This window comes from Haematobia irritans, chromosome 2, assembly GCF_050003625.1.
Source record: "Haematobia irritans isolate KBUSLIRL chromosome 2, ASM5000362v1, whole genome shotgun sequence".
Taxonomy (NCBI): Eukaryota; Metazoa; Arthropoda; class Insecta; order Diptera; family Muscidae; genus Haematobia; species Haematobia irritans.
This window is the reverse complement of record NC_134398.1, coordinates 206,473,788-206,488,247: the sequence shown is the minus strand read 5'-3', so window position 1 is coordinate 206,488,247 and position 14,460 is coordinate 206,473,788. Positions and strand designations below refer to the sequence as shown.

The 14,460-nt window shown below is 28.9% G+C and overlaps 1 protein-coding gene across 2 annotated transcripts in view; it reads left to right on the top strand.

The window, feature by feature from the left end:
- Positions 1-14,460, top strand: part of dpp (decapentaplegic morphogen) — a 236,968-nt gene that overhangs the window by 36,326 nt on the left and 186,182 nt on the right. The gene's annotated exons all lie outside the window — the stretch shown is intronic.

The following is a 14,460-nucleotide window of genomic DNA, read 5'->3' as shown; positions in this document are numbered from 1 at the left end:
TTTTTTCTAGTTGTATCTTAAAAGATACAGTGCGCATTTAAGGGTTAATCATCAAATGACTAAATATGTAACAAGTTATTACATGTTTTTATTCAACAACTTCAATAGTAAATATTAGACATAAAAACACTCGTAAACAGGAAAAGAGGAGGAATTTTGGCCCACAAGCTTATTGTATTTTTCGTCGCGGAAAAAAATGTTTCGCATACCGCCTATCCAATGTTGCCAGTATTTTTCTAGCTCTTGTCCTCAAATTATGATGCTACCGTCCCCAAAAATCCCCAGTTTAAACTTAAATTCCTCACAAAATCCCCAATACATTTTTGACAAGTTTTCTTGAAAAAAAAAATAAAGCAAACGGCTCTGCTGTAGAAAATCAGTAATAATTTAAACATTAAAATGTTGTCAATTCAACAAGATTTCGAACCACAACACAAATAGACTAGTGATCGTCTTCCAAATGCTGCAAATGGGAGTTCGGTCACCTTGTATTTATGAACGAAAATTTACTTCTAAATATTCAAGTAGTAAAATTGGATGGTAGACACTATGCCAAAATTCTACCAGAAATGGTAGATTTTTTATTGTTTGGTGGATTGGTAGAATTTTTGATGTTTTGATAGATTTTGGTATGGAGGTACTTCATAAATTTTCTATTGAAATAAAAATTTTCCATAGAAATAAAATTTTTACAATAAAAATTGAGAAAAAAAATTTACAATAAAAATTGAGAAATAAAATATAGAAATAAAATTTCGACCAAATTTTCTATAGAAACAAAATTTTGACCAAATTTTCTATAGAAATAAAATTTTGACAAATTTTTCTGTAGAAATAAAATTTTGACAAAATTTTCTATAGAAATAAAATTTTGTCCAAATTTTCTATAAAAATAAAATTTTGACAAAATTTTCTATTGAAATAAAAGTTTGGCAAAATTTTCTATAGAAATAAAATTTTGGCAAAATTTTCTATAGAAATAAAATTTTGGCAAAATTTTCTATAGAAATAAAATTTTGACAAAATTTTCTATAGAAATAAAATGTCGTCCAAATTTCCATAGAAATAACATTTTGACAAAATTTTCTATAGAAATATAATTTTGACAAAATTTTCTATAGATATAAAATTTTGACAAAATTTTCTATAGAAATAAAATTTTGACAACATTTTCTATAGAAATAAAATTTTGACAAAATTTTCTATAGAAATAAAATTTTGACAAAAAATTTTATAGAAACAACATTTTGGCAAAATTGTCTACAGAAGTAGAATTTCGACCAAATTTTCTATAGAAATAAAATTTTGACAAAATTTTCTATAGAAATAAAAGTTTGAAAAATTTTCTATAGAAATAAAATTTCGACCAAATTTTCTATAGAAATATAATTTTGACAAAATTTTCTATAGATATAAAATTTTGACAAAATTTTCTATAGAAATAAAATTTCGACAACATTTTCTATAGAAATAAAGTTTTTAACAAATGTTCTATAGAAATAAAATTTTGACAAAATGTTCTATAGAAATACAATTTTGACAAAATTTTCTATAGAAATACAATTTTGACAAAATTTTCTATAGAAAAAAAATTTCGACCAAATTTTCTATAGAAATAACATTTTGACAAAATTTTCTATAGAGATATAATTTTGACAAAATTTTCTATAGATATAAAATTTTGACAAAATTTTCTATAGAAATAAAATTTCGGCAACATTTTCTATAGAAATAAAATTTTTAACAAATTTTCTATAGAAACAAAAGTTTGAAAAATGTTCTATAGAAATAAAAGTTTGACAAAATTTTATAAGAAATAAAATTTTGGCAAAAAATTCTATAAAAACAAAATTTTGGCAAAATTGTCTATAGAAACAAATTTTTGGCAAAATTGTCTATAGAATAAAATTTTGTTAAAGAAGATTAAATCGATTTCAAAAATCTTCAAATTTATGGAAATTCCCCACCATGTCCCCAAGTCCCCAACTCAGAAGTTTCGTCCCCATTCACGAAAAAATATCCTCAATTTAAACCACATTTTGACAAAATTTTCTGTAGAAATAAAATGTTGACAAAATTTTCTACAGAAAAAAAATTTCGTCCAAATTTTCTATAGAAATAAAATTTTGACAAAATTTTCTATAGAAATATAATTTTGACAAAATTTTCTATAGATTTTCTATAGAAAGAAAAATTTCGTCCAAATTTTCTATAGAAATAACATTTTGACAAAATTTTCTATAGAAATAAAATTTTAACAAAATTTTCTATAGAAATAAAATTTTGACAAAAAATTTTATAGAAACTACATTTTGACAAAATTGTCTACAGAAGTAGAATTTTGACAAAATTTTCTATAGAAATAAAATTTCGACCAAATTTTCTATAGAAATAAAATTTTGACCAAATTTTCGATAGAAATAAAATTTTGACAAAATTTTCTATAGAAATACAATTTTGACAAAATTTTCTTTAGAAATAAAATTTCGACAATTTTCTATAGCAATAAAATTTTGACAAAATTTTCTATAGAAATAAAATTTCGACCAAATTTTCTATATAAATAAAAGTTTGACAAAATTTTATAAGAAACAAAATTTTGGCAAAAAATTCTATAAAAACAAACTTTTGGCAAAATTGTCTATAGAAACAAATTTTTGGCAAATTGTCTATAGAATAAAATTTTGTTAAAGAAGATTAAATCGATTTCAAAAATCTCCAAATTTATGGAAATTCCGCACCATGTCCCCAAGTCCCCAACTCAGAAGTTTCGTCCCCATTCACGAAAAAATATCCTCAATTTAGGGGGGAAAAACCCCAATACTGGCAACAATGTGCCTATCCCTATGGTTATATTTACACACTATGTTGGTATTATCTCATTATTGGGCATAATTTTTCCGATACATTTCTAATAAAAGAATTACATTGAAATATATTAAAAATGTTTTTATTTGGAATTTATTTATGTTACAATTCCAACGAAACTTTGTGTATAATTAAAATTTTTCATTATAAAATGGTATTTTTGTATTTAAATTGTAATTTTGTTTCGAGATAATCAATAGAATACAGATAATTAAAAATTCTAAACAATCTAAAGAATGCTTTAATATTGTAGTGATGATTCAAATTGGCATATCTTTATTAAATTTTATAATCCATCTTCATGGTTATCATTCGTTAAGGATTTTTTTCTTTCAAATATTTTTTCAGTGCTTTTAAATATTTTTCTGTGTACCACTGTGTTTCTTTGAAAATGAAAATTTTCTTAAGAAAATTGAAATTGAAAATTAATTACATATGCCTATAGAATGATGCCGTAGCAGTACAGGTCTTTTAGCATGAATTCATTTATATATTTCTCCTGAAATTGAAAATTCCATCATATTATTATAAACTATATCACTATGCAGCAAAACTATCAACAAATTATCAGAATAAATTCAGGCAGTTCACTATACCCAAAAGTGAACCACACTTGAACCTGAATTTATTCTGATAATTGGTTGATAGTTTTGCTGCAAGTAGATGGTGCTGATGAGGAATGTAGTAATTTCGAAACGTGCGTCCATCCCAACCATCTTGCAGTCTATAGGGCTTTGCCCAAATAAATTTGACAAACATTCTTTTCCTCTGTTGGTTAAGCTACACTTGTAGTTTAGTCAATGCATGGTTTTAAGCTGAAATCAAAGACAACAACAATGATTAAAGAAAAAAAACCAACAATAACAAAACAAAACGAATGAAATAAAATTTTGATAAAATTTCTTATAGAAATAAAATTTTGGTAGATTATTTTTGGGGATCTGCTCTATATGTAACTATAGACCGATATGAACCAATTTTGGCATGGTTATTAGCGGCCATATACCAGCGCAATGTACCAAATTTCAACCGGATCGGATGAATTTTGTTCCTCCAAGAGCTCCGGATGTCAAATCTGGGGATCGGTTTAAATGGGGGTTATATATAATTAAGACCGTTATGGACCAATTCCTGCATGGTTGTTAGAGATCATATACTAACATCACGTACCAAATTTCAACCGAATCGGATGAATTTTGCTCATCCATGAGAATCTGGAGGTCAAATCTGGGGATCGGTTTATATGGGGGCTATATATAATTATGGACTGATGTGGACCATGTACCAAATTTCAGCCGGATCGGATGAAATTTGCTTCTCTTAGAGGCTCCGCAAGCCAAATCGGGGGATCGGTTTATATGGGGGCTATACACCGAAAGAATTCTCTTCGTTAATTTTACGAAGAATTCTTCATTAACTATTCTTCCTGAATTCTTCATTAAAATAACGAAATTTTCATTCATTTTCGTAAATTTTACGAAGAACATTTTACGAATATACGAAACTTCTACGAAACATTCTACATTAACTTTTCTTCGTAAAAAGTTCGTACTTTTAACGAAACTTTCTTCACATTTCATGAATTTTGTGAAGAAGTTTTTACGAATATTTTACGAAACATTCTGCGTTAAAATTTCTTCATAAAAAGTACGAAACATTTTCTTTGAAATAACGAAGAAGTTTCATTGAAGTTGTAAAATTTCCGTTCGCGGCATTAAATTGTCTTTTATAATGTGCTTGAGTGTATTCCTTTATTCTATTTTTTTAATCAAGTCTATGCTACTTCTCATTTGGGTGATAGCGCGCTATGAATAAAAGTGAAGCAATAAAACTAAAAATTATTCAAAAACTTAAGATGTAAAGTAGTGATGTCATTTTTCACACTTGCAACTACAACCAAATGCACTTTCGACTATAAATTTTTTTTCTAAAAGTTCCAACATTTTTCAGAAAAAAGTACGAAATTTTTTCATAAAAAGTACGAAAATTTTTCATAAAAACTACGAAAATTTTTCATAAAAAGTACGAAACATTTTCATAAAAAGTACGAAGATTTTTCATAAAAAGTACGAAGATTCTTCATAAAAAGTACGATTTTTTTCTCACAAACTACGAAAATTTTGGAAGAACTTTTCTTCGTAAAAAGTACGAAATATTTCGTACTTTTAATGAAAAGTTTCTTTGGTTGTAAAACAATGACAAATTTCGTACTTTTAACGAAATTTTTCGTTCTTTTTACGAAGAAAATTCTTTCGGTGTATATAATTATGTACCGATGTGGACCAATTTTTGCGTGGTTGTTAGATACCATATACTAACACCATGTAGCAAATTTCAGTGGGATCGGATGATTTTTTGAAATTTTTGCATGGTTGTTAGAGACCTTATACTAACACCATGTACCAAATTTCAACTGAATCGGATGAAATTTGCTTCTCTTAGAGGCTCCGCAAGCCAAATCTGCGGATCGATTTATATGGGGGCTATATATAATTATAGACCGATTTGGACCAAGTTTTGCATGGTTATGAGAGATCATATACTAACACCATGTACTAAATTTCAACTGGATCGGATGAATTTTGCTCCTCCATGAGGCCCCGCAAGCCATATCTGAGCGTCGGTTTATATGGGGGCTATACGTAAAAGCGCATTTGCAATACCATCCGACCTACATCAATAACAACTACTTGTGCCAAGTTTCAAGTCGATAGCTTGTTTCGTTCGGAAGTTAGCGTGATTTCAACAGACGGACGGACGGACATGCTTAGATCGACTCAGAATTTCACCACCATGTACCAAATTTCAACCGGATCGGATGAAATATGCTTCTGTTAGTCCCCGCAAGCCAAATCTTAGCGTCGGTTTATATGGGGGCTATACGTAAAAGTGGTCCGATATGGTCCATTTGCAATACCATCCGACCTACATCAATAGCAACTACTTCTGCCAAGTTCGAAGTTGATAGCTTGTTTCGTTCGGAAGTTTGCGTGATTTCAACAGACGGAACGACATGCTTAGATCGACTCAGAATTTCACCACGAATTAAAAAGAATGCAATCACAAAAATAATAATATCATTTGAAGTTTGAAGCGAATGTTAGATTCGATTAAAAATTTAATTAAATTCATAAAAATCGTAATTGAAATTTTTAAATTGTTTTATTTTTTTAGTAATAATTGTTTATGTACATTAAATGTTTTCCCCTTTTGTTATTGTTTTGCTCCAATATTTCCAAGTTAATTGTGTCGCAGTTGATATTCATATTCCGTTTGCAATTAATTTCTGTAGTTGACTTATAACAGTCTTGTGGGCAAAGGAGGGGGTGGGGGCTTCGTGATAATAACATCAACAATAAATATTCAGTCCAGTATTTTACAAAAAAAAAAATACATGTATGTATGTATATGATAACGTTTCTCTAAATAAACAATAGACATTCACACACATACACCAACATCTGTTGATATCTAAAAATAGCACATTTGCGCTAAATGTTTGCTAAAATTAAATATCGTTGTTTGTCGGCAATCGTTTGTTGTCACTCACACAATGCACAAGTGGTGATGGATGTTTAGAAGAAGGCGCTGCTCGTTCATGCCATACACTCAACATGCATATTTGTAGCCGGAGGCAAAACAGTTGCCTTACCACAAAATAGTGACGGCTTACAGTGGGTGATTTGATATGAAATAGACGGTATTGCACAGAAAAAAATGTCGTTTGGATTCAATGACGATATTAATTGATTTCGTTAATTTTTAATTGAAACTGCTTTAATTATGGTGATGGTATCAATCACCAAGGTCAATGACAAAATTTAATTGATCCGTTTAAAAATTTAAATGGTTCAAATCAATTCTGTGATTTATTAAACAATTAATTGAATCAAAATTAGATCTAAATTGACCTAACAATAATTTTATTGCAGATAAAATCTTGTTTCCAATCACTTCTTATGATTGACAGTTCCGTAGAACAGCGTTATCTCTGAGAATTAAATTTAATTTAAATCAATCAATTTAAAACTATTTCTCTAAATAAAAATACGATTAAATTTGCTTTTACAAACTTTTTCCTTAAAATTAAGAAATCGGGGAGCAAGCAAGTATATCTACAACAGACAATTTCCATTGAATATCTTCAGGCATCACGATTGTCCGCATGATAATGCTATGGTATGAGATGGAAAGGGTACCCAAAATTGTAGAATATTTGATTATATATTAAGGTCGAGTTTAGTTCTACATAAAAAAAAACTGTAAGATGGATGAAATTAAGACCCTTTGTGGCAAGTCTTTCTATAAATTAAGGAAAATAATTCAAAGCAACCATTTAAAACCTTTATTTTCATTAAAATGTATTAGGTAACACATAGAAATGAAATGAAATCATCGTCTCAGACCTTATAAAATAAAGGGTGATTTGTTAAGAGCTTGATAACTTTTTTTTTAAAAAAACGCATAAAATTTGCAAAATCTCATCGGTTCTTTATTTGAAACGTTAGATTGGTCCATGACATTTACTTTTTGAAGATAATTTCATTTAAATGTTGACCGCGGCTGCGTCTTAGGTGGTCCATTCGGAAAGTCCAATTTTGGGCAACTTTTTCGAGCATTTCGGCCGGAATAGCCCGAATTTCTTCGGAAATATTGTCTTCCAAAGCTGGAATAGTTGCTGGCTTATTTCTGTAGACTTTAGACTTGACGTAGCCCCACAAAAAATAGTCTAAAGGCGTCAAATCGCATGATCTTGGTGGCCAACTTACCGGTCCATTTCTTGAGATGAATTGTTCTCCGAAGTTTTTCCTCAGAATGGCCATAGAATCGCGAGCTGTGTGGCATGTAGCGCCATCTTGTTGAAACCACATGTCAACCAAGTTCAGTTCTACCATTTTTGGCAACAAAAAGTTTGTTAGCATCGAACGATAGCGATCGCCATTCACCGTAACGTTGCGTCCAACAGCATCTTTGAAAAAATACGGTCCAATGATTCCACCAGCGTACAAACCACACCAAACAGTGCATTTTTCGGGATGCATGGGCAGTTCTTGAACGGCTTCTGGTTGCTCTTCACTCCAAATGCGGCAATTTTGCTTATTTACGTAGCCATTCAACCAGAAATGAGCCTCATCGCTGAACAAAATTTGTCGATAAAAAAGCGGATTTTCTGCCAACTTTTCTAGGGCCCATTCACTGAAAATTCGACGTTGTGGCAGATCGTAAGTCTATTCATGATAAAATGTCAAAGCATTCTGAGCATCTTTCTCTTTGACACCATGTCTGAAATCCCACGTGATCTGTCAAATACTAATGCATGAAAATCCTAACCTCAAAAGAATCACCCTTTACATATCCAGAATTGTGAAATACTGATACGATCTAGTGATGCCCGTCTATATGTCTGTTGAAGTCCCTATAACTTTCAAACGAAACAACCTATCCACTTTAAATTTGGCAGGAGTAGTTTGTGTTGATATAGGTCAAATGGTGTTTGCAAATGGGTCATATCGGACCAGTTTAAGACATAGCCCTCATATAAACCGACCTCAATCTTTGGATTGCGGAGCACGGTTGCCACTCGAGCTAAAAATAATCTAGCACAATTTTGTCAAAATTTTATTTCTAAAGAACATTTTGTCAAAATTGTGTTTTTCTATAGAAAATTTTGTCTACAGAAAATTTTATTTCTACAGAAAATTCGGTCAAAATTTTGTTTCTATAGAAAATTTTGTCAAAATGTTATTTCTATAGAAAATTTTTTCAAAATTTTATTTCTATAGAAAATTATGTCAAAATTTTATTTCCGTAGAAAATTTTGTCATCAATAGAAAATTTTTTCAGATTTTATTTCTAAAGAAAATTTTGTCACAATTGTATTTTTATAGAAAATGAAAAACATTTTATTTCAATAGAAAATTTTGTCAATATTTTATTTCAATAGAACATTTTGTCAAAATTTTATTTCAATAGAAAATTTTGTCAAAATTTTATTTTTATTGAAAATTTTGTCAAAATTTTATTTCTATAGAAAATTTTGTCAAAATTTTATTTCTATAGAAAATTTTGTCAAAATGTTATTTCTAATGAAAATTAGGTAGATTTTATTTCTAAAGAAAATTTTTTCAAAATTTTATTTTATAGAAAATTTTGTCAACATTTTATTTCTTTAGGAAATTTTGTTAAAATTTTATTTCGATAGAAATTTTTTTCAAAATTTTATTTCTGTAGAATATTTAGTCAAAATTTTATTTCTATAGAAAATTTTGGCAAAATTTTATTTCTAAAGAACATTTTGTCAAAGTTGTGTATTTCTATAGAAAATTTTGTCAAAATTGTGTTTTTATATAGAAAATTTTGTAAAAAATTGTTTCTATAGAAAATTTTGTCATCTATAGAAAATTTTGTCAGATTTTATTTCTAAAGAAATTTTTGACAAACTTGTATTTTTATAGAAATTTTGTCATATTTTATTTCTAAAGAAAATTTTGTCAAAATTTTATTTCTAAAGAAAATTTTCTCAAAATTGTATTTTATAGAAAATTTTGTCAAAATTTTATTTCTATAGAAAATTTTGTAAAAATTTTATTTCCATAGAAAATTTTGTCATCTATAGAAACTTTTGTCAGATATTATTTTTAAGAAAATTTTGTCAAAATTTTATTTTTATAGAAAATTAAAAAAAAATATTTCTTCCATAGCAAATTTTGCCATCTATAGAAAATTTTGTCAGATTTTATTTCTAAAGAAAATTTTGCCACAATTGTATTTTATAGAAAATTTAAAAAAATTTTATTTCTATAGAAAATTTTGTCAAAATTTTATTTCTAAAGAACATTTTGTCAAAGTTTTGTTTTTCTATAGAAAATTTTGTCAAAATTTTATTTCTACAGAAAATTTTGTCAAAAATTTGTGTCTATAGAAAATTTTGTCAAAATTTTATTTCTATAGAAAATTTTGTCAAAATTTTATTTCTATAGAAAATTTTGTCAAAATTTTATTTCCATAGAAAATTTTGTCATCTATAGAAAATTTTGTCAAAATTTTATTTCTATAGAAAATTTTGTCAAACCTTTATTTCCATAGAAAATATTGTCAGATTTTATTTCTAAAGAAAATTTTGTCAAAATTTTATTTTATAGAAAATTTTATTTTATAGAAAGGAAAAAATTCACACAATTGTAGTATTAAACGAGTCCGCTCGATTATATATTAAGACAGCGATCATTAGCGTAATCTTTGTCAAAATTTTATTTCTTTAGGAAATTTTGTCAAAATTTTTTTTTCCATAGAAAATTTTGCCAAATTTTATTTCTATAGAATATTTTGTCAAAATTTTATTTCGATAGAATTCTACCAATTGTGGCAACCGTAGGCTCTAAAGAAGCAAATTTCATCCCAACCGGTTGAAAGTTTGTACGTTCTCTCTATAGAGGGAATGCACTAGGTTAGGTTAGGTGGCAACCTGATGTATCAGGCCCACTTAGACTATTCAGTCCATTGTGATACCACATTGATGAACTTCTCTCTTATCACTGAGTGCTGCCCGATTCCATGTTAAGCTCAATGACAAGGGACCTCCTTTTTATAGCCGAGTCCGAACGGCGTTCCACATTGCAGTGAAACCACTTAGAGAAGATTTGAAACCCTCAGAAATGTCACCATCATTACTTAGGTGGTTTATTCCACCGCTGAAAAAATTTTTGGTGTTCGGTCGAAGCAGGAATCGAACCCACGTCCTTGTGTATGAAACGCGGGCATGCTAACCATTGCACCACGGTGGCTCCAGGGAATACACTAACATTGCGTATTGTTATGTAATTGTTTTAACAATCATATAAAACTATTCCCAGATTTGCTTTACGGACCTTCTTGGAAGAGCAAATCTTATCCGATCCGTTTGAAATTTAGTACGTGATGTTAGTATATGCTCTCTAATAATTGCAAAATGCAAAAATTGGTCCATATCCGTTCATTATTATATGTAGACCCCATTCAAACCGATCCCAAAATATGACTTCTGAAGCCTCATGGAGGAAAAAATATCATCCGATCCGGTAGAAATTTGACTCGCTATTTAGCATGCAGAAGTTTATTGTGCATGGCAATCTTTAGTAGAACTTTTAGCCTAGCCGAATTTACGGCTGTTGCTCTGCTAAAGAATATTTTACTTGCATACTTATATGCGGTACATATGTCCTCATAAAAATTCGATAGCATGGAAAGGAAAAAATGCACACAATTGTAGTATTGAACGAGTCCACTCGATTATATATTAAGACAGCGATCATTAGCGTAATCTTATGGCCTTTTAAAAACATTAATGTATATTTTCTATACAATCGGGTAATTTTTCGACATAAACTCTACATACATCAAATTTTGGAGTTTTTTTTCAATAATTCATCTCCATTGAACCCACTGTTTTGCATTGCATTCATCGTTCGGCTGCATGGTATTCGCTGTTAATATATCGTTGTTAGTATTAAAACTTAATCATGATAGATTATACTCTGACACGAAATGTTTTCACTTTTTTTTAATATCAGTGAATATATTTGGTCGAGGTTTACGAAGCCTATCAGTTAAAAATTCATTTGGAATTAAACGGAATAGTAGAGCTCAGTTTGTTTAAATGCTTCTCTTAGAATTGTTACATGAACTCATAGATTTAGAATAATGAAGCATCATTGCCCGTCAAACAAAATATATATTTGTCAGAGTATTGCGGTTTTGTTCTAATTGGGTTGTTCTGTTTGGAGCTGGGAAATATTAATGTGATATAACAAATATTTCTATATTCACCTACGTAAAAAAGGGAAAACAAAGTGTGATATAAAAATAACTTTAAACAATTAATGAGGTCGTAACATTTTCATAATTTACTTCTATTCATTTATTTAAGTATACGTTTTTAACAAAGAATTCAACAATTGTCCAAGTTTTTAGGAAAAGGATCGTATCCTATTTGCTTAAAAAGGCTAGAACCTCAATCCTATTATAACAGAAATGACTAGATCTTTAGTTCCGCTCGAATAGCTTAATCTCTAATTCAATTGTACAATCCACGATAACTACTTGCCATTGGCAAGTAAAGTGGTTCTGCTCTGGTGATTTAATAGCACAGAAAAGAATTGATTGAAGTTGAAAACGTAATCAATTAAATAATCAAATGGTAAAATTAACTTTTTAATTAAATTAAAAAATACAATTTAATTATAGTTTAAAAATAAAGTTTGAAGTCAGTTAAAGAAATGATTGAACACTTTTACGTTGAATCAGAAACATTTTGTTCATAAAAAATCTCCGATAAATTTACCAACATATATAAAAATTTCGTTGTTTTATTGAAGAGTGTTCGATGAATGAAAAAATATTTCGGTGTAAGTCACGGTTGCCACAATTGGTAGAATTCTACAACATATGATTTTTTACTATTTTTTACTATTTTACTCGTAAATTAATATAAAGAAAACAAACAAATAAAATAAAATTTTGACACATTTTTTCTATATATAAAATTTTGAAAAAATTTTCTATAGAAATAAAATTTTGACAAAATTTTCTCTAGAAATAAAATTTTGACAAAATTTTCTCTAGAAATAAAATTTTGACAAAATTTTCTATAGAAATAAAATTTTGACAAAATTGTCTATAGAAATAAAATTTTTGACAAAATTTTCTTGACGATGAATGAAAAATTATTTCGGTGTAAGTCACGGTTGCCGCAATTGGTAGAATTCTACAAAATATGCTTTTTTACTATTTTACTCGTAAATGAATATAAAGAAAACAAATCAAATAAAATTTTGACACATTTTTTCTATATATAAAATTTTGAAAAAATTTTCTATAGAAATAAAATTTTGACAAAATTTTCTCTAGAAATAAAATTTTGAAAAAAATTTCTATAGAAATAAAATTTTGACAAAATTTTCTATAGAAATAAAATTTTGACAAAATTGTCTACAGAAATAAAATTGTTGACAAAATTTTCTATAGACATAAAATTTTGACAAAATTTTCTTTAGAAATAAAATTTTGACAAAATTTTCTTTAGAAATAAAATTTTGACAAAATTTTTATAGAAATAAAATTTTCCATTTGTTTTGTTTTGTTATTGTTGGTTTTGTTCTTTAAGCATTGTTGTTGTTTTTTTATTTCAGCTTAAAACCATACATTGACTAAACTACAAGAGTAGCTTAACCATCAGAGGAAAAGAATGTTTGTCAAATTTATTTGGGCAAAGCCCTATAGACTGCAAGATGGTTGGATGGACGCACGTTTCGGAATTACCACATTCCTCATCAGCATCCTCTGCTTGCAGCAAAACTATCAACCAATTATCAGAATAAATTCAGGCAGTTTATTAAACCCAACAAAAACCACACTTGAACCCTCCGAAAAAAGGTTTTACATTGATAGCCGGTTTATGCCGAAATAAATTCGAAACAAACATATCTCTTTTCCTATGCCACTGTCAAATCATCGATTTGAATTCACATGGCTGGGTTTATTTTGAGCGTGCCTCCTCTTCTTTTTCCATTTGTTTTGTTTTGTTATTGTTGGTTTTGTTCTTTAAGCATTGTTATTGTTTTTTTATTTCAGCTTAAAACCATACATTGACTAAACTACAAGAGTAGCTTAACCATCAGAGGAAAAGAATGTTTGTCAAATTTATTTGGGCAAAGCCCTATATCGATGATTTGACAGTGGCATAGGAAAAGAGATATGCTTGTTTCGAATTTATTTCGGCATAAGCCGGCTATCAATGTAAAACCTTTTTTCGGAGGGTTCAAGTGTGGTTTTTGTTGGGTTTAATAAACTGCCTGAATTTATTCTGATAATTGGTTGATAGTTTTGCTGCAAGCAGAGGATGCTGATGAGGAATGTGGTAATTCCGAAACGTGCGTCCATCCAACCATCTTGCAGTCTATAGGGCTTTGCCCAAATAAATTTGACAAACATTCTTTTCCTCTGATGGTTAAGCTACTCTTGTAGTTTAGTCAATGTATGGTTTTAAGCTGAAATAAAAAAACAACAACAATGCTTAAAGAACAAAACCAACAATAACAAAACAAAACAAATGGAAAAAGAAGAGGAGGCACGCTCAAAATAAACCCAGCCATGTGAATTCAAATCGATGATTTGACAGTGGCATAGGAAAAGAGATATGTTTGTTTCGAATTTATTTCGGCATAAGCCGGCTATCAATGTAAAACCTTTTTTCGGAGGGTTCAAGTGTGGTTTTTGTTGGGTTTAATAAACTGCCTGAATTTATTCTGATAATTGGTTGATAGTTTTGCTGCAAGCAGAGGATGCTGATGAGGAATGTGGTAATTCCGAAACGTGCGTCCATCCAACCATCTTGCAGTCTATAGGGCTTTGCCCAAATAAATTTGACAAACATTCTTTTCCTCTGATGGTTAAGCTACTCTTGTAGTTTAGTCAATGTATGGTTTTAAGCTGAAATAAAAAAACAACAACAATGCTTAAAGAACAAAACCAACAATAACAAAACAAAACAAATGGAAAAAGAAGAGGAGGCACGCTCAAAATAAACCCAGCCATGTGAATTCAAATCGATGATTT